At 35.3% G+C, this 26944-nt stretch overlaps 1 protein-coding gene across 13 annotated transcripts in view; it reads left to right on the forward strand.

The window, feature by feature from the left end:
- The window catches only part of SLC25A21 (solute carrier family 25 member 21), a 483599-nt gene that overhangs the window by 239018 nt on the left and 217637 nt on the right, over positions 1-26944 (forward strand). For 9 of the 13 annotated variants that reach the window (XM_049611614.1, XM_049611618.1, XM_049611608.1 and 6 more), the window contains exons 1-3: positions 11408-11511; positions 12849-12890; positions 13581-13604. The exons of 1 other annotated variant lie outside the window; for it this stretch is intronic. The gene's annotated coding sequence lies outside the window, so the exon portion shown is untranslated. Of the gene's footprint in view, positions 1-11407; positions 11512-12848; positions 12891-13580; positions 13605-26944 lie in introns of those variants that run through there. 3 more of the 13 variants (XM_049611609.1, XM_049611613.1, XM_049611610.1) reach the window with 2 other exon arrangements.

Here is a 26944-nt window from a genome sequence, read left to right on the forward strand (position 1 = left end):
GCATACTGTTGCTACAGACTTCCATGGGAAATGCCTAGCCCTGCTGCAGATCTGTCAAAATTCTCATCTGCCTGGAAAACAAAATAGGAGAGAAGCCCCTCTGTCCATTCACTTTTAGTCTTTAAAACTCCAAACATAAATGTGACTCTTGGAAGAAAGAATAAGTGGCAACAACAGGTTCAGGCTATCTCTGTATTGAAATAGCTAAAGATTTATTGAAAATGTTCAGTTTTGTTCAAATGTCTAAGGTATCTTTTTATAAATTCAATAATTTGACTTATTTTCATCATCAGTGGCATCAATACAACCTAGGAAATACTTCTAAAGTGCCAAATTGAAGAAATGAGACGTGTTCTACAAGGGCTTGGTTATTATAGCTTTTCAGTGATAGAGAATTACTACATAAATGCACTCTTTAGTTTTAAAGCAGAGAAAGCAGAGAAGATAGTTTGTACAATTCATTCTTTTGGTTGGGGGTGGGAGTGGGGTGGGCAGTGTATAATGGTTAGGAATGTATTCCAAAGTATTTGTGGCACCTAAGTGGCTCAGTCTGTTGAGCGTCCAACTTCAGCTCAGGTCATGATCTCACGGTTTGTGGGCTTGGGCCCGCGTCGGCCTCTGTGTTGACAGCTCAGAGCCTGGAGCCTGCTTCAGATGCTGTGTCTCCCTCTCTCTCTCTGCCCCTTCCTGGCTCTCTCTCTCTCTCTCTCTCTCTCTGTCTCTCTCTCTCTCTCAAAAATAAATGAGCATTAAAATTTTTTTGAAAAAAGAATGTTTTCCAAAATATTTAATCTGCAAGTGCCAATGTAGTTAAATACTCAAACTTCTTTAGGTGCCAGTGTTCTAAGTAATGATCTCTTCCAAATCCACTGGGCTGGTTTTCACCCAGGTGCTGTTTCACATACTCATTTTAGTGAGTTTCATTACCCATGGTTCCCTGCCCTCTCTACTTGTTCTTTTATCTGACCTCTTAGTTTTATTTGGCATCTTAAGGAAATGCACTCTTCTTGTCTTCTTAGATAGTTCTGAAAAGTTCCCTCCTAGTGTCCCACCCACTTCTACTGATTTATCTTTCTTCTTCTTTTTCCAAGGGTCTTCTTCCTCTGCTCTCCCTCAAATGTCTTTGTTTAAGTTAATCACCATTTTCTCCCTTTTACCATTAATGCTTTTTTTGTGTTAGCTAAGAAATTGTTGCCTACCCCAAGGTCAAATTTTGATATGTTGCATTTTCATTATCATTCAGTTAAAAATACTTTTGAATTTCTGTTATGATTTCTTCTTTGTGACATGAGTATTTTTGAATTGTGTTCTTTAATTTTCAGATAGTTAGGGATTTTCCAAATATCTATTTATTATTGATTTTTAATTTAATTTAGTTTTATTCAGAGGCCATACTTTCTCGGATTTCAATTTTATTGAATTTATTAAAACTAATATTGTGACCCAGAATATGGTCTATTTTGGTAAATGTTTCATGTGTACTTGAAAGAATATGTATCCTGCAGTTGTTGAGTGGAGAGTTTTATAGATGTCTGTGTGGTCATATTGATGATCTTCAACTCTTCCATATACTTGCTTATTTTCTGTCTTCAACTAAGTATATATGTGAGTTTGTATATTTCTATTTCCAGTTCTGTCTATAATTATTGATATAGTTGGATTAAGGATGACTCTTCTGATTTTCTCTGTGTTCTGCTTTTATTTGTTCCTTATCTCTCTATTCTTGCATTCTTTCAGATTATTTTTTACTATTTTATTTTATCATCATTATTACTTCATTAACTATACATCTTTGTTTTATTTCTTATAGCTTTATTCAGCTTCAACTGATATAAAAAACTGCACATATTTAATGTATACAATTTGATGAGCCTGAACATATACATACACCCATGATACCATCACTACAGTCAGGGTAAACAACTCCAGAAGTCTCCTTGTGTTCGTGTGTGTGCGTGTGTGTGTGTGTGTGTGTGTGTGTGTGTGAAGAACACTTAACATGAAATCTATACTCAACAAATTTCTAAGTGCACAATACCACACTGGTAACTATAGGTACTATGTTGTATAGCAGATCTCTAGAACTTACTTATCTAGCGTAACTGAAACTTTACATCCACTGAACAACTCCCCATTTCTCCCTGCCCCTATTCCCTGGCAACCTCCAGTCTATTTTCTGCTTCTGTAAATTTGACCATTTTAGATACCTCATATAAGTGAATCTTGCAGTATTTGTTCTATGACTGACTTATTTCAGTTAGCATAATGTCTTCCAGGTCCACATGTTCTCAGAAATGGTAAGATTTCCTTCTTTTTTTTTTAAATTTTTTTTAATGTTTATTTATTTTTGAGACAGAGACAGAGCATGAACGGGGGAGGGGCAGAGAGAGAGGGAGACACACAATCGGAAGCAGGCTCCAGGCTCTGAGCCATCAGCCCAGAGCCCGACGCGGGGCTCGAACTCCCGGACCATGAGATCGTGACCTGAGCTGAAGTCGGACGCTTAACCGACTGAGCCACCCAGGGGCCCCAGATTTCCTTCTTTTTTAAGTCTGAATAATATTCCATTGTATGTATATACCACACTTTATTTATTCATTTGTCTTTTGATGGACATTTGGGGTTTTCATATCTTGGCTATTGTGAATAGTGGTGCAATGAATATGGGCATGCAGATTATCTCTTCAAGATCCTGATTTCAATTTGGGGGGGGGCGGGGCACATACTCAGAAGTGAGATTGGTGAATTATATGGTAGTTCTATTTTAAATGTTATGAAGAACCTCCATACTGTTTTCCATAGCTGCTATACCATTTTACATTCCTACCAACAGTGTACCAGAGATCCAGTTTCTCCACAACCTCACCAACATTTGTTATCTTTTGTTTTGGTTTGATTTGCTTTGATAAGTAGCCATCCTAACAGATGGGAGATGGTATCTCACTGTGAATTTAAATTGCATTGCCCTGACAATGATGTTGAGCACTTTTTTATATACCTGTTGGCCATTTTTATGTCTTTTTTCAAGAAATGTCTATCCAAAGTCCTTCAGATATTTTCCAGTCAGGTTATTGTTTTGTTTTTGCTTTTGTTTTTGTTTTTTGTTTTTTGTTTATTTTGTATTTTCTTTTGGTTTTGTTTTTGCTATTGAATTATAAGAGTTCCATATATATATTTGAAAATTAACCCCCTATCAGATGTGTGGTTTACAGATATTTTCTCCCATTCTTAGGTTGCCTTTTCACTGTGCTGATGGCTTCTTTTGATGTCCAGAAGCTTTTTAATTTGATGTCATCCCGGTTGCCTAGTTTTGCTTTTGCTATCTGTACTTTCAGTGTCATATCCATGAAATCATTGCCAAGAGCAATGTCATGAGGCTTTCTTATTTTGTTCTAGAAATTTTATGGTTTCAAGTCTTATATTTAACTCTTTAATCCATTTTGAGTTGATTTTTGTATATGGTATAAGGTAAGTATTCCATTTCATTCCTTTGCATTTTGATATTCAGTTTTACAAACACCATTTGTTGTAAAGACTATCTTTCTCCATTGTGTATTCTTGGCATCCTTGTTCAAGATTAGACGCATGGGTTTATTTATACATTGAATAATAACAGCATTGAATCTGTAGATTGCTTTGAACAGTATAAACATTTTAACAATATTGAGTGTTCCAATTCATGAAGATGGGATGTCTTCCCACTTATTTATTTCTTCTTTAATTTCTTTTATCAATCCAAAGCCAGACAAAGACAGTACAATAACAACAACAAAAAACCCTCATCCAATATTCTTTATGAAAATAAATGCAAAATTTTTTGACAAAATACTAGCAAACCAAATTTAACAATACATTAAAAGCATCATATACCATGATCAAGAAAGATTTATCTCTGGGATGCACAAATGGTTCAATATATGCAAATCAGTAAATGTGATATACCACTTTAACAAGATGAAGAATAAAAATCATACAATTACTTCAATAGATGCAGAAAAAGCATTTGACAAAATTCAGTATGTTTTCTGGATAAAAATGCTGAACAAACATTCAGATGGAATGTCCCTCAACATAATGCAGGTCATATATGATGAGCTCATAGTTAACATCATACTGAATGGTAAAAAACTGAAAACTTTTCTTCAAAATCAGGAACAAGATAAGGATGTTTACTCTTTCCACTTCTAATCCACACAGTACTAGAAGTTCTAGATAGAGCAATTAGGCAAGAAAAAGAAATAAACAGCATCCAAATCTGAAGGGATGAAATAAATTATCTGTGTTTGCAGTTGACATAATCTTATACATAGCAAACCCTAAAAACCTTACCAAAGAACTGTTAGCACTAACAGATAAATTCAGGAAAGCTGCAGGATTCAAAATCAACATATAAAAATCAGTTACATTTCTAAACACTAACAATGAATTATCTGAAAGGAAATTAAGAAATGAATCCCATTTACAATAACATCAAAAAGAATAAAATACTTAGGACTAAACTTAACCAAGGAGGTGGAAGGCTTGCACACTGAAAACTGTAAAATATTGATGAAAGAATCAAAGGAGACACAGATAAATGGAAAGGCATCTTGTAATCAAGAAGTTGCTTTATTTTTAAGTTCTTGCTTAAGAGTTCACGACATGGTTTTTTTTTTACATGTTTTTTAATTTAGTCTGCCTTAACTAATGTACCACATTCCATATTATGTAAGGACCTCACCACAGAATGTTTCTATTTTTGGCATCCATTCCTTTGTGCTACTACTGTCATGATCCTTACTTCTACATATGTTATAAACCTTACGTTGTACTATTTTGTGCTTGAAGCAATCTATTGTTAAGTAAAATTTCAAAATAAGAAAAATTCTTTTATATTTACTCACACATTTATCACTTCTGATGTTCTTCATTTACTTGTGTAGATATAAATTTCCATCTGCTATGATTTTCCTTTTGCCTGTAGGACTTTAATATTTCTTATCATATACATGGGGATGCAGGCAATGAGTGCTCTCAAATTTTCTGTGGAAAATCTTTGTTTTGCTTTTTAAAAAACATTTTTCTCTAGAAATGGAAATGTAGGCTGTCGTTTCTTTTCTATCAGTACTTTAAAGATATTTGTCTATTGCTTTTGGCTTAAAATTTCTGGTAAGAATTCTATCATCGTTTTCATCTTTGTTCTTCTGCATGTATGTCTTTGGGGAGAGTTGCATTTAAGATTTTCTCTTTTTTGTTATTTATTTATTTACTTTGAGAGAGAGAGAGAGAGAGAGAGCCAATGTGAGCAAGAGAGGGGCAGAGAGAGTGAGAGAGAAAATCCCAAGCAGCTGGACATGAGGCTCAATCTCATGAGTCATGAGATCATGACCTGAACCCAAAGAGTCAGACACTTAACTGACTGAGCCATCCAGGCACCCCTGAGATTTTCTCTTTGTCATTCCTTTGTAGCAATTTGGATATAATTTGTCTTTCAGTGGTTTTCATTTTCTTTATTCTGCTTGATTTTTTGTGCTTATTAAATACATGATTTATAGTTTTTCTTTAAACCCTTGGCCATATTTATTATAGCTGCTTTAAAGTCTTTGTCTGCTAATTTCATTATCTCTCATTTCTGAATCTGTTTCTGTGGACCAGTTTTTCTCCTGGATGTGGGTCATGTTTTGCAGCATCTTTCTTATTTTTCATTGGATGCTGGACATTGTAAATGCTACATTATTGAATGATTGTATTTCACTAATGTATAGAGTTGTTGTTTAAAAAAGTGATTTTAGTTTGTTTTTCAGGCAGTTACATTACTCATGGATCATATTCATTGTTTTGAAGCTTGTTTTTAAGTTTTTAAGGATGGATTTAGAGTGTCTCTTATTCTGAAACTAGTTGAGTCCTGCTAAAAGTTGTAACCCATCTGTAGTCTTCACTGAATGCTCCATATTTTCAATGACATCTCTCTAGTCTGGCTATTTAAAATAACACATAAAAAGATGTTCAGCATCACTAATCATCAGGGAACTGCAAATCAAAACCACAATGAAATATCACCTTACATCTTTCAGAATGGATAGAATCAAACAGACAAGAAATAACAAGTGTTGGCAAGAATGTGGAGAAAAGGGAATTCTCATGCACTGTTGGTAGGAACGTAAACTGGTGCAGCCACTGTGGAACACAGCATGGAGCTTCCTCAAAAAATTAAAAATAGAAATGCCATATGATCCACTAATTCAATTATTGGGTATCTACCCAAAGAAAACGAAAACACTAATTCAAAAAGGTATAAGCACTCCTCTGCTTATTGTAGCATTATTTGCAATAGCCAATATATGGAAGCAACTCAGTGTTCATCGACAGATGAACTGATAAAGAAGAGTATTACTCAACCATAAAAAGAATAAGATCTTGCCATTTGTGACAACATGGTTGGACATAGAAGGTATTATGCTAAATGAAATAAGTCAAACAGAGAAAAATACCATATGAATTCTCTTATATATGGAATCTAAAAAATAAAACAGATTAATAAGCACACAAGCCAAAAGAGCAGAAACAGACCCATAAATACAGAGAACAAACTGGTGATTACCGGGACAGGGGGGATTGGGTAAAATGGGTGACAGGGAGTGAGAAGTACAGGATTCCAGTTATGGAGTGAATAAGTCATAGGATGAAAGGTACAGCATAGAGAATGTAGGCGATGGTATTATGATAGTATTGTATGTTGACAGATGGTAGCTACACTTGTGGTAAGCATAACATAGTGTATAGAGTTGTTGAATCACTATGTTGTACTTCTAAAACTAAAGTAACATTGTATGCCAGTTACAATTCAATTAAAAATAAATAAAAGAAGATAGAATAGAATAGAACAAAATAAAATGAAATACATCTCCCAGCCCTATGTGAATTCTGAGAATGTTAGCTCCAGTTCCCCTATAAGTTCTATGCCTGGTCTTGTAGGATTTTATTATACATAAGTGCATCCTACAGTTTGTCAAAGAACCAAGAGGATCCCCATGAAGATTTCTGGAGCTCCTTCTCTGCATAACTGATTTCCTCTCCGGCATTTTGTCTTCCAAATTAGAGCTGCTTTGGCCTTCCTAAACTCTAATCTTTGTCTCCTCAATTTGATGAGATGAGTGTACCTTGGTTGGATTGTTCTTTCCTGGTTGGGGTCTAAAAATTGTTTCCAAGAGGAATGCAGGGGTAATCATAAGGATAACTTCATTTGTTTCCTTTCTTTTAGGGAAAAACATCCTGCACTGCTGGTTGTCCATTTTTTGAAAGCAACTGTTCCATATTTTATCCAGTTTTCTAGTTGTTTTTGGTGGGAGGGCAAGTTCAGTTGTTTATAGTGGGAGATGAAATCATGGCCAGAAATGGAAGTTTCCATACTATAATTTTTAAAGTTTATTTATTTACTTTGAGAGAGAATGAGAATGACAGGGGGAGGGACAGAGAGAGGGGGGGAACAGAGGATCTGAAGCTGACTCTGTACTGACAGCAGAGAGCCTGACGCAGGGCTCAAACTCATGAATCGCGAGATCATGACCTGAGCCAAAGTCAGATGCTTAACTGACTGAGCCACCCAGGTGCCCCCATACTATAATTTTTAAAGTGACTTTTAATCAAAGTATAGCATACATTATATGCAGAGAAAAATGCTGAAATCTAAAATGTTCAGCCTAACAAAATGTACACGTGAGCACACCTATCTAATCCAATATCCAGAACATAATGAGCACCCAGAAGTCCCCTTTTGTTCCCTTCAAGTTATCACTTCCTCCCTAGTAAGGGTAACCACTATCCCAAAATCTACTATCCTAATTTAGTTTTGCCTTCTGAGCATCATTGAAATGGTATCATATAATAAGTACTCTTTTGAAGCTGTCTTCTTTAATTCAATATTATATTCATCCATTTTGTATTATGTGGCTATAGCTCATTTTCATTGCAGTATAGTATTACAGTGTAAATACATTTATTCATTCTACTTCTAAGTCTGGTTTGAGGATATTACACTTCTGAACATTCTTACACATATCTTTCGGTAATTATGTATACCTCTTTCTATTGGGTGTAGTCTTAGAATGGAACATCCTCAGTGACACTTGGTAATTTATGTGTGTTTTCATTTTAGCTATTAATAGATAAATTGTGAAATTGCTTTGTGGGTTTAATTTCAATGAATTGGAGAACTTTTTCATATGTTTGCTTGTGTGAAATGATGGCTAACTCTTCTGCCCTTAATTTCCCCCTGACTTTTCCTGATTGATTTGTAAGAGTCATTTACATGTTCAGAATGGGAGTCATTTGTCAACATACATATTTCAAATATCTTCTCCCACTCTTTGGCTTTCCCTTTCACTCTCTTAATTGGTCTTTTCATAAAATTTTGTAAAAACTTAATGCAGCCTAATTTATCATTTTTTCCTTTATGTAGCACTTTCTGTCACCTGTCTTTGTCTACCCCAAGTTTCTGAAGATTGTCTTCTAAGGTTTTTTTTTTAAGTTTTGTTATCTTACTTTTGATGTTTAGATGTACAATCCATCTGGACTTGATTTTTGTATATAGTGTAGTATTAGTCAAGATTCATTTTGTGTGTCGGGGAGGGGGGGTATCCAATTGTCCCCATACCATTTATTGAAAAGACTTTCCTTTTCCTACTGTTCTTCAGTGACACATTAGTTATAAATAATGTGATCTTATATGCATGAATTTATTTGTGGATCTTTGAATTCTGTTCCATTGAGTCTAGTTCATTATTTTTACGCCAATATCACGTTGTCTTTATTACTATAGCTATATGATACATCTTGATATGTAATAGTGTAAGTCCTCTACATTCCTTATTGCAATTGCCTCAGCTATGCTTGGCTTTTGCATTTCCATGTAAATTTTGCATTTTCATGGCAAGAATTAGCTTGTCAATTTCTATAAACATAGTGTAATTTTTTTCTATTATAATTTCATTGAAGGTAAAGGACTGTATTTGCTTTTGTATCTGTAGGACCCCGTATGTTCCTTACATGTAGATAATGCTCAGTATATGTTCTCAGAATGAACAAATGAAGTACACTTAAATGAAAAAATTTTGGTTCTACTATTTTCTTCGTTGAGTATAATCCAGGATATGACTGGCTGAACTTCATATAGAAACAAGGTCGGTTTACTCTCAGTGTGAGGCAAAGTTCATTGGGCCACAGTTTCTAGCTTGTGTCTTAGAAGAAGACATTGCTAAACAACTTTAAAGGAGGACTCAATTTTTAAGAATTCATTAGACCTAGGGGTGCCTGGGTGGCTCAGTCGGTTAAGCGGCTGACTTCGGCTCAGGTCATGATCTCGCGGTCCGTGAGTTCGAGCCCCACATTGGGCTCTGTGCTGACAGCTCGGAGCCTGGAGCCTGTTCCAGATTCTGTGTCTCCCTCTCTCTCTGACCCTCCCCCATTCATGCTCTGTCTCTCTCTGTCTCAAAAATAAATAAACGTATAAAAAAAAAAAAGGATTCATTAGGCCTAAAAATCCATAAGTTGTTTTGTGGAACATTTGAAAGCAAACATATTCATTTTCCCATATGACTGATTGTAAGTCCTGAATTAATAATTATCAGTAAAAGTTGTTTTCCTAGTACATGGGTAATATGTGACCAATATTTATTGAACAAAAAAGAAATGATGAGTGAATTAACTTTGGTTAATTTTAAATTTCTTTTGGATTAAGTGTCATAACATAATTGCTAGTGCTCCTCCTTTTCTATTTTTGTAACTTTACTGTAATTATCTATGAAACCCAAAGTGCAAGAATGGACTAAAATAATTAAAAGTGGCATTTGTCCCATAGACACTTAAAGGAAGTATGATGGAAAATCACTGCATGAGAATGGCCCAGGTTTTGGTGTTTTTTTGTTTTTGTTTTTGTTGTTGTTGTTGTAGTTGATTTTTTTTAAAACACTTGGTACCTTCTCAACATGTGGAATTTCTCTAATAATATTTATATGAGTTTGTTTAGAGATTCTGTTAGGGTAGCTATCCTGATGATAAGGAATATTTAACTTGCCAATAATTTCAGAATGGTGTAAATATAAACATAGTTAAAATGATTTGAATTTATATTTAAAATTTTTATTGAGTTATAATTGATGGATAACATTGTATTAGTTTCAGTTGTATGACGTAGTCATTCAGTATTTTATGCACTGTAATGATCACCACAATAAGGCCAGTTCATCCATCACCAAACACAGTTACAAAACATTTTTTTGTTGTGATGAGAACTTTTAAGATTTACTCTTTTGGTAGCTTTCAAATATGCAATACAATATTACTGACTACAGTCACCATGTTGTACATTATATCCTTATCACCTATTTATTTTATGATTGGAAGTTTGTACCTCTTGATCCCTATCCCCCATTTTACCCACCTCACAATCCCCCTTCTCCTTGGCAATCACCATTCTGTTCTCTGTATCTATTTTGTTTTGTTTTGTTTTGTTTTATATTGCACATATAAGTAAGGTATTTGTTTTCCTCTGACTTAATTGACTTAGTGTAATACCCTCAAGTTCCATCCATGTTGTCACAGATGGAAATATTTCATTTCTTTTTTTTAAGTAGTATCCCATTATATATATTACTATATATAATTACTATAGTATATAATTTATATATGGGATATAATAATATACAGTAATATATATTACTATATATGAGATACATTGCTATATTGACTATATTATTATATTTAGATTACTATAATTACTATATATACTATATAGTATATATATATTATAATATATATTACTATATATAATTACTCTAGTAATTACATATAGCATATAGTGTATATATAGTATAGTATAATAAATATTTAGTATATACTTTGTATATATTCTTTATCCATTCATTCTCTAAAGAATACTTAGGTTGTTTCCTTATCTTGGCTATTATAAATAATGCTGCGGGGCACCTGGGTGGCTCAGTCACTTAGCATGTGACAGGTCATGGTCTCACAGTTCGTGAGTTCAAGCCCTCCATCAGGCTCTGTACTGACAACTTGGAGCCTGGAGCCTGCTTTGGATTCTTTGTCTCCCTCTCTCTCTGCTCCTCCCCTGCTCATGCTCTCTCTCTCTCTCCCTCTCTCTCTCTCTCAAAATAAATAAACATTAAAAAATTTTTGTAAATAAATAATACTGCAATGAACATAAGAGTGCATATGTCTTTTTGAATTAGTGTTTTTATTTTCTTTGATAAACACCCAAAAGAATTACTGGATCATATGTAGTTGTATTTTTAATTTTTTTAGTAACTGTCGTAGTGTTTTCCATACTGGATGTACCATTTTATATTCCCACCAACAGTGCATAGAATGCCCCCTTTTCTCCACATCCCTGCCAACACTCATTATTTCTCTCTTTTTTTAAGGTTTTATTTTAAGTGATCTTCTACACCCAACGTGGGGCTCAAACCTACAACCTCAAGATCAAGAGTTGCATACTCTACCAATTGAGCCACTCAGGTGCCCCAACACTTGTTATTTCTTATCTTTGTGTTAAAAGCCATAGTGATATCTCATTGTCATTTTGATTTGCATTTCTCTAATAATTAGTGAGTGATGTTGAGCATCATTCCATATGCCTGTTGGCCATCTGGATGTCTTCTTTTGGAAAATTGTCTATTCGGATTCTTTGTCCCCCCCCCCCCTTTTTTAAAATCAGAATGATTTTTTTTTGCAACTAAATTGTATGAGTTCTTCATATATTTTGGACATTAGCCCCTTGTCAGATGTATGATCTACAATTTTTTTTCCTATTTGTAGGTTGATTTTTCATTTTGTTGATAGTCTCTTTTGCTGTGCAGAAGCTTTTTAGTTTGACATAGTCCTACTTACTTATTTTTGCTTTTGTTACCTTTGCTTTTGGAGTCAGAAACCATTTTCGTGACCAAAGTCAAGGATCTTATCATCTGTATTTTCTTCTAGTAGGTTTTATGGTTTCAGGTCTTAACATTCAAGTTTTTAATCCATTCTGAGTTAATTTTTGTTAGTGGTGTAAGACAGTAGCCTTGTTTCATTCTTCTGCATATGACTGTCCAGATTTCCCAACACTATTTATTAAAGAGACTGTCCTTTCCCTATTGTATATTCTAGTGTCCTTTACTATAAATTAATTGACCATGTATGTGTGGATTTACTTTTGGGCTCTACAGTCTGTTTCATTGGTCATTATGTCTGTCCTTATGCCAATATCATACTGTTGTAATTATTATAACTATGTAACATGTTTTGAAATCAGGATGTGTGATGCCTCCAGCTTTGTTCTTGTTTCTAAAGATTGCTTTAACAATTCTGGGTCTTTTGTGGTTCCATACAAATTTTAGGATTGTTTGTTCTATTTCTGTGAAAAATGCCTTTGGGATTCTGATAGGGATTGCATTGAATCCGTGGCTTACATTGGGTAGTATGGATATTTTAACAATATTAATTCTTTCAATCCATGAGCATGGGATATATTTCCGTTTATCTGCGTGTCCAGTTTCTTAAATTATTTTCTTATAGTTTTCAGTGTACTGATCTTTTACCTACTTGGTTAAATCTGTTCCTAAGTATTTCATTATTTATATATAATTGTAAATGGGATTATTTTCTCAGTTTCCTTTTCTGATAGTTCATTATTAGTGTATAAGATGTATAAAAATTATGTAACCTGCAACTTTACTGAATTTGTTTATTAGTTCTAACAGTTTTTTGGTAGAGTGTTAAAGGTTTTCTCTCTATATAATTATGTCATCTGGAAATAGTGACAGTTTTACTTCTCCCTTTCTAATTAGGATGCCTTTTATTTTTTTCTTTCCAAGTTTCTCTGGGTGGGACTTCCAATACTATGTTGAATGAAAATGGTGAGTGGGCATCTTTGTCTTGTTCCTGATCTCAGAAGAAAAGCTTCCAGCTTTTCACTGTGGCATATGATGTTAGCTGTGGGCTTGTCATATATGACCTTTATTATGTTGAGGCATGTTCCTCTATGCCTACTTTGTTGAGAGTTTTTATCATAAATGGATGTTGAATTTTGTCAAATACTTTTTTCTGCATCTATTGAGATGATCATATGACTTGTATCCTTCATTTTGTTAATGTGATGTATCATGTCAGTTGATTGGCAGTTGTTGAATCATCCTGTATCCCTGGAATAAGTTCCACTTGATTACAGCGTATGGTCCTTTTAACGTATAGTTGAATTCAGTTTGCTAGTATTTGCTTGAGGAGTTTTGGATCTATGTTCATCAGGGACATAGTCTGTGATTTTGTGTGTGTGTATATGATGTCTTTGTCTGGTTTTGGTATCAGGGTAATGCTGACCATGTAATATTTGCTTTATATATGTAGGTGCTTGTATGTTGGGTGCATATATATTTACGAATGTTATATCTTGTTGGATTGACCCCTTTATCATTATGTAATGTGTTTCTTTGTCTTTTACTTAGAGTCTTTGTTTTAAAGTCTCTTTTTTCTGATATAAGTATAGATACACAAGCTTTGTTTTGGTTTCTGTTTACATGTAATATCTTTTTCCGTCTCTACAATTTCAGCCTATGTGCATCTTTACATCTCAGGTGAGTGTCTTATAAGCAGCATATAGGTGAGTCTTGTTTTTGTTTTGTTTTGTTTTGTTTTGTTTTGTTTTATCCATTCAGACACTCTGTCTTTTGATTGGACAAGTTAGTTCATTTACATTTAAAGTAATTATTGATAGATATGTACTTATTGCCATTTTGTTAATTGTTTTCTGGCTGTTTTATAGTTCCTCTCTGTTGCTTTCTTATTCTCTTGCTCTTTTTCCTCATGATTTGATGACTTTCTTTAGTGTTATGCATCGATTCCTTTCTTACTATCTTTTGTATATCCACTGGAAGTTTTTGCTTTTTGGTTACCACTAGAATCACATATAATGGCCTATATATATAACAGCCTATTTTAAGTTGATAGCAACTTAAGTTCGAACACATTCTAAAACTCTACATTTTAACCACACCCTGCTACAATTTGTTTTTGGTACTACACTTTACATCTTTTCATTTTGTCTATCTCCCACTGACTTTCATGAGGAGAATGCAAGGTCAGGGCATGCCTGCCTGCTTTCACACAGTGGCTGGAAGGCACAGGGCCAGGGCATGCCCACCCATGCTGTCAAGGGAGAAGGAGAAGGCAAAAATGGCACCTACCAGCACCTCTATTCCCCAAAGAGAGTTCCAACAGTCCCCTGCCCTCCAGAAGTCACTATAATATAGCAAATGAATCTTTTCCTATAGTCTAGGCACTTTTCAAACTGATGCTTTTGTGCTGGCCCCTTGGGTGCATGAGTCTGCATACAAACCCTTTAAGAAAGTATCTCCACTCCATTTGGGACCCTCCATTTCCTTTGGGTCCCCTGTACATGAACCCCATTGGTTTTCAAAGTCAGATGTTTTGGAGGCTCATCTTTCTGTTGCAGATTTCAAGTGCTGGAGTACCTGATGTGGGTCATGAACCCCTCATTCCTCAGGGAGAAGCTCTGTATTTGTGAGATCTCTCCCAATTGTGTGTCGCTGTATCAAGGGTGAGATTTTTGGCAAGACCACATCTCTGCTTCTCATATCCATGTCAGTGTGGCTCTTTACTATTTGTAATGAAAGAGCTGTGCACCTAGTTTTCACATCTTCTTCAGTGGGAACTATTTCATACATCACTGGAGATTCAGCGTCTGTGGGAAGAGGTGAGTTCAGGATCTTCCGTGCCACCATCCTGGATCACCACCCCCCCCTCCCATATTTTAAAAAATTATATCATATTCCTGCCACCTGCATGTGAACATAAAATTTCAAATGGAGCCTGCTTTATAATTCTAAATTTTCCATGGATATTAAACTGTAATTGATACCAGGAGTTATTTTACCTGGATCAATAGTTTTTTTGATGGATGTATCTCTGTAGTAGGATAGATATATTGTCTAGAGAACATTTGCCCTACCACAAAGGTAACGAGAACTAGGGGCACCTGGGTGGCTCAGTCAGTTAAGCATCCGACTTCGACTCAGGTCGTGGACTCGCACTTCGTGAGTTCAAGCCGTGTGTCAGGCTCTGTGACACACTCAGAGCCTGGAGCCTGCTTCAGATTCTCCCTCGCTCTCTGTTCCTCCCATGCTCACGCTGTCTGTCTCTCAAAAATAAATCACGATTAAAAAAAACTTTTAACGTAACTAGAAATATGAAGTTCTTAAAATTAACAGTCTCTGGAAGAAATATTAACTGGTTTACTTCTCAAGACAGCAAAACTTCTAAACTTGCTTCTTCAACTACATCTTGTGTGTTTGTGTTTATTTGACTGATTTCCAGAGCTGAAATTAGCAATCAGAAAAGTTTGCAGAACTGACAAAACAAAATATCTTCAGGACATCTTTACAAAATAACAGCTTTTATGGTAGTGTAATTTTGTTTACAGAGAATGAAATTCATTGGCAAGATCTTTACTTTCATTCATCACTATTCTTTGTCTTTTGTCTTTAAATATGTGATATAATAATTTGGTCTGTGGTCTTTAGCAAGGAAACATTTGATTGCAAATCGAGTGTATGTATATGATTCAATCAAAACTTATACTATCTGTTCTTTGGCCTCCTGTGTAATTACCAAAAATTCAGTCCTTGGTATTTCAAGTCTTTGAGTATCCATACCCAAAGACTTGAAATATCCATAAACATACACACACACACACACACACACACACACACCACACGTATGTATGTGTGGGTATTGTGTGTATATATTTATATTTATATTTATTTCACACACACCACACACACATATGTATGTGTGTGTATTGTGTGTATAAATTTATATTTATATTTAATTTATTTCTCCCATTCCACGCTAGGAATATCAAGGAGGAATTTTAGAATTTCAGTAGATACAGGAATTGCTGGGACTTAGGAAATGCCATTATGAAATCCTGACCCCAGAGTAATATATTATTTCAATGTCAGTTTGATATATCTCTTAGCAAGTATTCATACAAAAGTTAAAATATACTTAGAATTCATTCAGTACTTCTAAAACTGGATTAGGAGTTTTTACTAAAAAAGATGGCTCAATAAATATATTATGTTTAAGCATGGATAAAGAAATCTAATGAAGATATAATCTAATAAGCAATTCACTAATTTTTAACATGGAAATAGCTGTTTAAATCTCACTCCAAAGCACTTTAAAGTAAGATATTATACCTAATGGCAAAGTGGATTTAGTAAATAGTTTTGGTTTAAGATTTAGAGAAGACTGGCATCTGAGGTTATAAAACTGATCATGTATCTTCTTTTCTTCTTGAGATAATTATTTCTAGGAGCAATAGGAAGACCATGAACTCTGTTTTGGTGTCTATGGTTGGACTCTATCTCTTTTTAATGTCTTTTTTTCTCTGTTTAGTTACTATCTAGAAGTTCTGACTGATCACATAAAACCTTTTTCACAGAGGAGGGTAGTTAAAAAAGAGAGAGAGAAAGAAAAATTTATGTGTCTTACACTTAAAAGGATCTTTTGGCTTTTCCCTTTACAGCTTCTTTTTCTTCCCCACCATTTGGTGGGTTTTTTTTTGTATGTGTGTGTGAATGTTTTTCATTAGTTATTTTAAAGGTAATAAAGATGTGTGACAAAGTTATAGCTTCTGCATTTTTTTTCTACTTTTACAGTTGTGTTGGTTTCTGATCATCTACAATGAGAAAGTATGAAATTTATTTATATTAAATTGAAGGTTATTTCTAAAAATGGCTCTAGATTTACACAATTATTGTGGACAATATTTCCCTGCCCTTGGTGAAATCCTCTCTTTAAACTCCTCTGTGTTGGGCTTTCTCATCCTGCAATTCTGAAAACAATTCTGATTCAAGTCCAGCCAATTCCCTAGGTCCAGATCGGGAGTCTGTAGTAAATTTTGTTTTTCAGGAAGGATTTAAATCAACTTGAGGATGATAGCTTTTCAGTAAGTTATTTAGGAAACTGGGGATGTTTGAGAAATAGTTGCTTATCATGTTGAGCTTGGCATTTTGGAGGAAAACCATGGCATCCCACAATCATCCCTTGATCTCTGTAAAGACATGTGATTCTAGGGTGGGTGACCCATGGGTCTGACTAAGTGTAGCAAGGCTGTTTGTGGACATCTGGAGCTCAAAGTATGTCTAACATCTGCTATACTGATGTTAAGATTTTTTGCAACTTTTTTAGCTCAATCTTTATAGTAAATCTTATACACTAAGGAAGCTGGCCTAACCTAAGGAACTTATGGGGCTTTGCATTTTATATTCCTTTTTAGAGAGTGTACTTCTGCATCACAGTCACATAAGGAGCCTTTGTCTCTTCCCCAACGTCTAGTGCCTTGAACAATGCAGATTGTTCATACACACAAGTGATGCTAAATCACACATCTCAGACCCTGAAAACACTTATAATCATGAAATGGCAAAAAGCAATAAGATTGTGATGCCAGTTTCAGTTTTTCAGATGAGAACATTTAATTTGCTTTTAGTCAGGTTGTTACTGAAAATGAAATCTTCATTTTCCAAAACTTCACCTTTGTCTGTAAATATTTTTAATCTTTTCTACTAATGGTACAATACAAGGTACCTCTTGGCTTTTATATAATTAGCATTATTTTTGCCAGGAACTTAATTATTTTCTTTATAAATAATATTTCACTAATGTTTGACTAGGGACTAGTCAAACCATAATGCCATTAGTTTGCCTCTATAGTTTATGTCTTATTTATATAGCTCTGAATCCAAGAACTGAAGCATCTTTCAGTGCTTTATTGCTACATTTCTTTATTTACTATATTCAACATTACTAAGTTGCCTTCTGTGCACTATGCATTGTGATAGATGCTAAGGACCAAAATGTGAATAATACATAGATTCTGTTTTTTGAGGAGCTTACATTTTGGTGGGAAAAGGAATACATATGTACAAAATTATTGTAAGAAACAGGATATAAATAACAAATTGTGGAAAAGAGGCTTCTCTCTGTTTAGAGTTGCCCAAGTGGCATTCAAAAGGCAGATAGGAATGTGGGGCATTCTGACCCTTGGTGTCCAGAAGGCCAGGGTCAAACAAGATATGCAGTTACTTTTCTAGGGTCAGAAAACAGGAGATACACCAAGGGAGGGGGTTGAATATTGGAGATGAAGTCCTGGACAAAAAGATGGGGTTTAGGTGAATCTTTTCTTATGAGTAGTGGGCAATCAATGAGGCAGTGGAACATCAATATCAGATATGCAAGAAGAGTGAAGAGAAGCTTGAAGCAGAAAGAGCCATAGTGGAGGATATTGTTCAAGTCCACTCAGAAATAAGGAAGGCCTGACATTTGATAAAGACAGTAGAAACAGAGAAAGGAAGAGATTTAAGAGAAATCAAGGTGTGAGAAATCCCACGATTTAGAGGGCTTCTAGGTTGAAGATGAAGCTTCTGATTTGCATTATTGTGTGTAGGATGGATGGGGGGAGCCAAAGGAGGAGGAGGTTGGTGGTGGGGCTGGGAAGAGAGATGAGAGATTCTGTTCTGGTCAGATTGAGATTTAGGTGCTCAAGAGACATTCAGGTGGAACTGTCCAGGAGATCATTTAAAAGCTGGCTCTGAGCCATAGAGAGATCAAATCTAGATAATAGATCTGGAACTCAACAGTTCTTAGGTAGTAGTTATAAGCTAATTACCTTAATTTTGTCAGAGTATGTGCCCACATTTTCAAAATTAATTGAACTGAGTTTATGTCATTTAAACAAAATTCACAATTTATGCCATTATGGCCTACAATCAAACAGCATCTCTTTATGTGTTTTAGTGGAACCCACCAACATATTCACATTATCCACAGTTGTTAAATAGTGAATTTAAATTAAACCTCAATGAAAACTATGTTGGAAATACATTGTGTGTTGTTTGTTTTGTGCTAGAACACTATGAGTAGCTTTGAACTATATATGTGTAAGAAAGAATGAGAAATACTTCTATTTATTTTCCCTGATGGTGGGGTTTATAATACATTAATTTATGAGAAGATAAAGGACAAACAGCTTGAATGAGAAGTGATCTCATGAGACAACATCTGAGCTCTTTTTCATGTCATTTTATGATCCCCAGGATGCTAGTAGCATTGTCAGAGGCCACTTGTATTGACAATAGTCCAGAGTCTTAAATCTCTGTTTTTTAGTTGGTGAAATTTTCTCATATTGCTGAGAATCCAGGAAATGCTATAATCAATTTTTTTTAATCTAAAAGCCACCTTTTATTTCTTTGTTTTCTCAAATCTTACCAAAGTTTTTTAACATTTCTTTTTTATTTCTATAGTCTTTCCACAGATATCCTTATGGACCCACTTCTTACCCAAGAAGTAATGTAGGCAGTAATGTCCTTTGAGCGTATGACTCTCAACTTGATTCTGACAAATTATTTAGAGATGCTGATTAGGTTACACAGGGGCCATGACCTTCAGGAGTTTTGCTGATTTGTCTGGTGGTTACCAGTCATTTTTCAAGGTCAACAAGCAGTGAGAAGGTCAACAGTGCTAAGAGAAGCCATCATATAATGTGTAACTTGGTTTGAGATAGAATGTTGACCTCTTGTCATTAAAGAGGACATGGGGCAGATCACAGCCAAGGCTGATGCCTAAAAAGTGTGATGATACTTCTAGGGTGTCACAGCAGGAATCTCAATAGCTGTTCAATTAAAGTCAGATGTTCCGGAGAAGAGGGGACGTGGCATGCATTACAATAAGCTGAAGGGCATGATCCTTTCACTTTGGAGGGATAGAGAGTCTTACTCTGATGGCCATGTGGTTCTTAATTAGAAGAGTTTGTTTTCTGACAAGACGAACAATATTAGTTTCTAGCTCCATAGCAAAATGCTCATGGTGGATTTTGTGTGATTATCTTATCTTTGGTTATAGAATTGTCTCTAGCATCTCCTCATCCAATCTTCTCCACCCCTTTTGCTGTACTCCTGCTGTAATTAAGTTTTGAGAGAGAAGAGAGAGTGTGGGAGTTTGCCCTTGTTAAAGACAGGTTAATTCTAGACATGGCTTTACATGTTGACATTTCCCAGTTAGCTCACAGCTCATAGTAGAATTCTGTTGAAACTGTGCCATGATATACTGCCAGCAAGTGGGAGTGGTGAAAAATACTAGGAAGGCTAGTGACGGCTAAAATAACACAAAATAGTACTGCTGTCATCACCTGTTTCGGCAACACAGCCCTTACCAACAGTGCAGCAAGGAGACCCCTACATATTTGATAGTATATTAAGGAAGAATAGTTAGCTTGCATCATTCTGATCATTTTTAGAGTGAAAAAATAGTTTTTTTTTAAAAGAGAAACTAAATAATCTTATATTAAACAAGCTAGCCACTGGATGGTTTACCTACCCCCTTTATTTATTTTTATTTAAAATGTTTTGTCTCTATTATCCCTTTCAGTTTGAAATCAACTTTCAGTTTCTTTCCTTCAGGGAGAAGACAATCAGTCCTTTAAAGTGCTTGCTTTGTGTAATAGCCAAATTTTAGGGAAATATAAATTAAAACCACTTGCTGTGATTAAATTTGAAACTAACAAATACTTCCATGCATGCAACATAACCATTTTTTTTCCTGACATGATTATTTGGTGCAAGATACCCTATTTGTAAAATGTTTGCATTTGGCTCATCATAAAAGGTGTTTTCTTTTTTTTTCTCTGAAAAATACCAATTAGCCCTGATTATGTGTTGTCACTCACTTTATGTTCTTTTTCCAATGCAAAGAAAAAATAAACAAAACACAGAAGTTGGTCTTAAATATCAAAGATCAAACAAGATGAAGAAAAAAACCCCTTACCCTATGGACTCTTGGAAATTAAAATATAAAAGTCTCCTGAAATAGCCCTGCTTTATGTAATGTTGCTGTGAAACACAGGCAAAAGCCTGTTTATATTAATCATCCTTTTCTGTAGCTTCCATTGGCAATCAACTGCTGCATTTCAGCTGTAAGAGCTTACCTTACCAATGTTTTCTGTCACTGGGTAGTACTGGAAAATGTTTTCACAGGCCTCAAATATACCAGATGGAGACTATACTGTCTCCCAAACACTGACAAATCATTTATTAATTTTCGTCACGGTGATTAAAACCAGTCAAGTATAAGGGAATCTGGAAGCAAATTAAACACGTATTTATTCTAAGCTGGAAATTTCCTTAAAGTCTTTCTGATTTGCAGAAAGTTTATGTTCATTTATTCTTGTTCACCTTCTGCCAATGTCAGTGTATTTAGCATTTAGCTTTCAGGTGGAAGATCTGCCTTAGAAGAGTTGCTTAGAAGAGTTGCTTATTAAGGGAAACCCTTACATAACTACAACTGTCCCATATTACTGTGACTTCTTATTACATGACCTAGCAATATTCTGCATAATCATATATTGTAAAAACCTAATATTTCTTGGAGTGTGTCTGTCCTTCTTAGAATATCCCTCAAGCTTTACTGTGATAATTCAGAATGTTCTGACCTATCTGATTCTGAATTTCCATGTCTATCAAAGACACACCCACATGGTGCTTTCCATTCATTCATACTTAACTTAGTACCTAAGAAAATTAATACTTAGCATTTGCTGTGATTGATTTACTCTGATTACAATTAAATGAACTATAAAAGGTTCTTTTGAAAACATACGATTTACGATAGACTAAGGAATCACTTCACTCAGACTTTTTACCCCCTATTTTTCTACCACTAATAATGAAAAGGATTATAAACATCTACTCAAACAACTCGTTCTTATCCTTCCTAAGTCAGTTCAGACATCACTACTTCTACCTCTACTGTAAGGTGTTTATTCTTCCCAAGATACGTTTTGGATTTTAACTATGTAAACAATATAGAAGCTTATATAGTAGTTTTTGTGTTAGGAATTTCTCTCTCTCTTTTTTTTATGTATCATTTTCTTGTCCTTAAACCCATATTGTATAGGTCAAAAGTTTTTTGAAATTGGAAGGAAAGAAATGACTTAAAATAACAAAAACTTAAAGTTTTACCATTACTTAAAATTACATTATTACTTAAAGTTACATTATTAATATTATCTCTTAATAGAATGAACAGATTTTCTCAGCCATTGGCAGGTGGAAAGGCAACCCAGTGGGTGGCTGCTGGGGAGAGAAGGGAGAAATGTTGCCTTGAGGCCTCCTTCTACCCAGGGATTTATTCTTTCACCAAAGATACTATATGATAAAATCAATTTTTAATAAATAAGTCTTGTTCTGAAAGTCCACACAATCCAGTGTGGGTGGAAGAGAATTAGGAGGTAGATTGGTGAATACAACATTAGAATTCACTGTGATACATTACAAGAGAGCTAAGATGTGCACCTAACTTAACGAGGATAGTCCAAGGAGGACTCCTGCCTAAGAAGGATTACCTTTAGCCAAGCAGAGGCTTAAAATCTTTGCAAATTAACATGTAGGCAAACGTTTACCCACAAAAAAGTTTATGCATTAAACATTAATTTGTGTTTGTATATTAATTTTAAAATAATCTATAGATTTATCTTCAATTTTAGACTACATCAATTCAATGTATTCATTGAATTCAATTTCTAGAAATGGGAGTTTTGAGTGAGACTCATTTTTAATGAGACTGTATATTCAGTAATGCTTTCAGTCAGATTCTAAGGCCTTAACTGCCATAATCAACTAGGATTTTATTAGTGCCTGCTGCCTGTAGAGAGGCACCAAGTGCAGCAGAATGTGGGGCAAGATCTTGGACTCAAGTTAGATGAACTTGAGCCTGGTCAGGCTCTGACACTTACTAGCCATGACCTCCAGCATGGTTTTTAGTACATCCCCATCCCTCGTACAACCTTATGGTTGTGAGGAGCAAATGTATGCAAACTGCTTGGCATGGTTACTGGTACATAACATTTGTGCAATAAATTTTAACTATTTGTTGAATGATTGAATGAGTAAACATTGTTGTTATAAATTCTTAACAGAGTTAGTGAAATAGGTCTAATCCTTTCTACAAATTGGTTCTTGTGGTAAAACTGAACTTTCTTGGCAATGGATAGGTAGTTTATCAGTTTTTAATTCCCAGGATATATTTTTTATTTAAGATAGATAATAAGTCATGTAGTATACCACACAGAGAAGACACATTTTATAAATATGGATTTAAGACAGTAAGTAGCTATAATAAGCACACAGTAAAGAAATACTCAGTGAGATACATAGAGATATAGACCTAGCTAGCTAGCTAGCTATCTGTAATGATTTTTTAGGAAGGTAACTGTAGCTCAGGATAGCAAAGTGGTTAAGAGCACAGACTAATTGGGTTTCGTTAAAACAGCCATTTTTATCATGTCTCACAATTCTGCAGGTTGCTTGGACACACATGGGTAGTTCTGCTGGCCTTGATTGGAGTCTTTCATGCAGTTACAATCAAATGGTGGCTGCAGTGGCAGAGATGACTCCCTCACGTGGCTGGCTGTTGGCGTAGGCTCTTGGGCAAGACTGGAGAGTCTCTGTTCTCCTTCATGTGGCCTCTCCATCTGGCTTAGACTATTCAGCACATGGCAGCTGGATCTCCAAAATAAGTGTGCCAGCTGAGAAAATACCAGTGTGAAAGTGGCTTATTAAGCCTCTGCTTACATAACACATGCTAATGTCTCAGTGTCCAAAATCAGTCATGGGGTGAGCTTGGAGTCAATGGGAAAAGGCATTCCACCAGGACCGGAATGCTGGGAGGTATAGTTGATTGGTGACCACCAAAGTAATAGGGCACAACAGGGTTGGATCCCAACTCTGCCTCTTAATAGTTGTGGGGGCTTGGGAAGTTATTTCTCTTCCCTGTGCCTCAATCTTCTCATTAATAAAGTGGGGAAAATTTGGTATTCTCTTCAGAGTGCAGCTGTGAATACTTTTGTCAGCAATGAGTTAATGAATGAATTAATACACAAAATATGTGCAACAGCTTTGATATATAAAAGCACTGAAAGTAAGCTAGTTTTAATAGTGGTGATGATAGTAATAGTTGTAGTAAGAGTAATAGAATTATTATTAGTAGAAGCAGCAATAAAAGTAAAAAAAGAAATATCATTTTAGGAATAGAGTACAGCTTCACGACAACTGCTGATTTAGTTTCACAAGAGCTTTTAAAATCTCTAGTATGTTGATTTTTAGAAAGCTAACAGGTTGGGTTTGGTTTCCCTTTGATCATATTGAAAACTAATAAAATTTTCCTCACAGTTCAGGGGCTAGAAAACACACACTGAAAGATACATACAATTCATTTAGAGAAGCAAATCAGAATTTACAAAATACAATAAAAGGATCTTTGATTTAAGGAATTAAAGAGCTCTTCCCGGTTCAGTTAAGAGTTTTACAGATCATTAACTACTTGACAGGTCTGTTCAATAAAGAAATGACTATAATTCCAAAATAAGCCACTAATGAGTTTTTAACACCTCCAAGGTACTTCTTAGGAAAGTACCACAAATAGAGGCTAAGAAATAATTAATATTTTTAGAGATATACCCCCTGGGATCAAAAACATCTACTCAATCACCCCAGGCGATAATCTCCGAATTATTTCTCAATTCCCAATCAACTTCTAAGTATCTTTAATCCCTTTCTCTCCATCCCCGTCACCACTTCCCAATTTCATGGACTAATCTTTTTTTCATCCCTATTAATGTAAATCTTCTAACTGGTCTCATGAATTTGGTCTCTCTGCATTGTAGTTCTGCTGCCAATGTTCTCTTTCTGAAAACAAAGATGAGATCTTGTCACTACCCCACCATCTCTCATCTTCCAACACTTTGAGACTTCTTATTTCATACCTGTAAGGTCCAAACTGCTCAGCAGGATGGTGAAAGCTCTATTTTGATACTTAGTAAATGCTTAATAAGAGGCTGTTAAATTAAAGAATGTCCCAACTTGGGGTCTATCATAATCTATTTATGGAGAAGTGCCTGTCGGGTTCTTGAAATAGGAATGACCCTAAGGTCCCTAGACTTACACTTGGATTGCCTGCTAGCTTTTATGAATATTTAAAGTGAAATAAGTTGTATCTCAATTAATCTACTAGCTACGCTTCCTCAAATAAGAGCATTTGACAGTCTGATACACCTGAATAATTAAGAGTGGTACTTATATACCTTTACCATGCGTGATCACAAGTTCTGTATAGGAGCAATGGCACCCTCCATTAAGGCTATGATTTGCATAGTAAAAACTTGATAAAGCAAACTTGAATTCGCTGGAATGGTATCATTGTTTGTATTTAGCTAGGAGAGTTTGTGTTATGCTTCCACTTTAAAAAATCAGTGTATTTTCTTGTTTTGTGATGTGATTAATTGTTAGTAGCTTATTTGATGGCTTGCCAAATGTAGTAAGGGCACTGGACATTTGTTTGCTAATCTGTTTACAGGAGAGAGAAAACTTGTGGAGTTTTTTTGATGACTGTGTTCTTATTAACTTCTTTTAAAACATGCTTAACTCATATAGTCTCTGTCACCAGTAATTTTTTTTTTTTTTGCAGTAGAGTTCACTCTGTTTTCTCTGAAATTGTGTCCTGAATGAAAAAACCCGAATTTAGAATAACACTGTTCATATGCCAGTGCCTCCTAAAAATGGGGGGTTGGGTGGTGAGAAATTGCCAAATACTGTGGGGTGCCATGGAGCACTGAGACTGTGAGCTTGGGTTTTTTTTATTTAAAAGACAAGTGCAGATTAATATGGCTTGCTACAATAGGCAGGGATGAATAGAAGACTGATATAAAAACAGAAGAATCATGTCAGGGTGTTGGTATTCTTTGGGGTTTTGTCCTAGTCCCTCTTCTTACTTTCAGACTCACCCTGAAGAGTGTTATCCCCTCCCATTGTTTCCATGGCCACCCACATGTGCATGGCTCACAAATGTGTATCATCCCACTTGGATGCCTAGCAGGCCCCTCACCTTCAACATGTCCCTAACTGAACTTGTCATTCTCCTCAGAGCTGTTCTTCAGTGAATGGTTCCATCATCCATCATCCTCAGGTCTCATATATCTCTCCCTCCACCTCTCTTATTCCTAACATCCAATCCATCCTTTTCTCCACTTCCCAAGTGTCCCTCAAGTGCCGTGCCTTTATTTCTACCCTTTTAGATATTACATCTGTTGTCTGGATGATCCAATAGCCTCTTCCCTGGCACCCTTGCCTCAACCATCATCCCAACCCTAATCCATCCTTTCTGTTGTAGCCTGATGCCAAAAAGCAAATAAATTGATTATGTGCATTACTCCCCCTCTTAAATCTTTTCATTGGCTTCTCATGTTCCCTGAGATAAATTTAATGTTCCCTAACTTAGCTGAAGATCCTCCAGTGTCTGGCTATGTCCTATGTAACTCTCCATCCCTATTTCACAGCACCCTCACTCCATGCTCCATCCTGCACTATCTAGAATGGTAACTGCTATACACATATGGCTATTTACATTTAAATTAATTAAAAGGAAACAAAAACAAAATATCATTTCTTCAGTCATAATAGCCACATTTTGTATGCTCAGTAGCCACACATGAGGCTAGTGGCTGCCATGTGGGATAGCACGGATTATAAAATGTTTCCGTAATTGCAGAAAGTTTTATTGGAGAGCCTTGTGTTGAAATCCTTTCATTTCCCAGAGCTTTGCCTTCTTCTCTCATTTATACTCTTTTTTATCCTTTGCCTGGAATGATTTCTAATTATTCTTTCCTCCCATCAATGCCTTGTGATTCCCCACCATCATTTTTAATAGACTTTATTTTTTTAGAGTGTACATGAGGAAAAGATACAGAGGATTCCCATATACCTTCCGCTCCTATACACACACACAACACCTCCCATTATCAACATCCCCCACCAGAGCAGTACTTTTGTTAGAATGGATG

Source organism: Panthera uncia (genome assembly GCF_023721935.1).
Source record: "Panthera uncia isolate 11264 chromosome B3 unlocalized genomic scaffold, Puncia_PCG_1.0 HiC_scaffold_1, whole genome shotgun sequence".
In the NCBI taxonomy this organism is placed as follows: domain Eukaryota; kingdom Metazoa; phylum Chordata; class Mammalia; order Carnivora; family Felidae; genus Panthera; species Panthera uncia.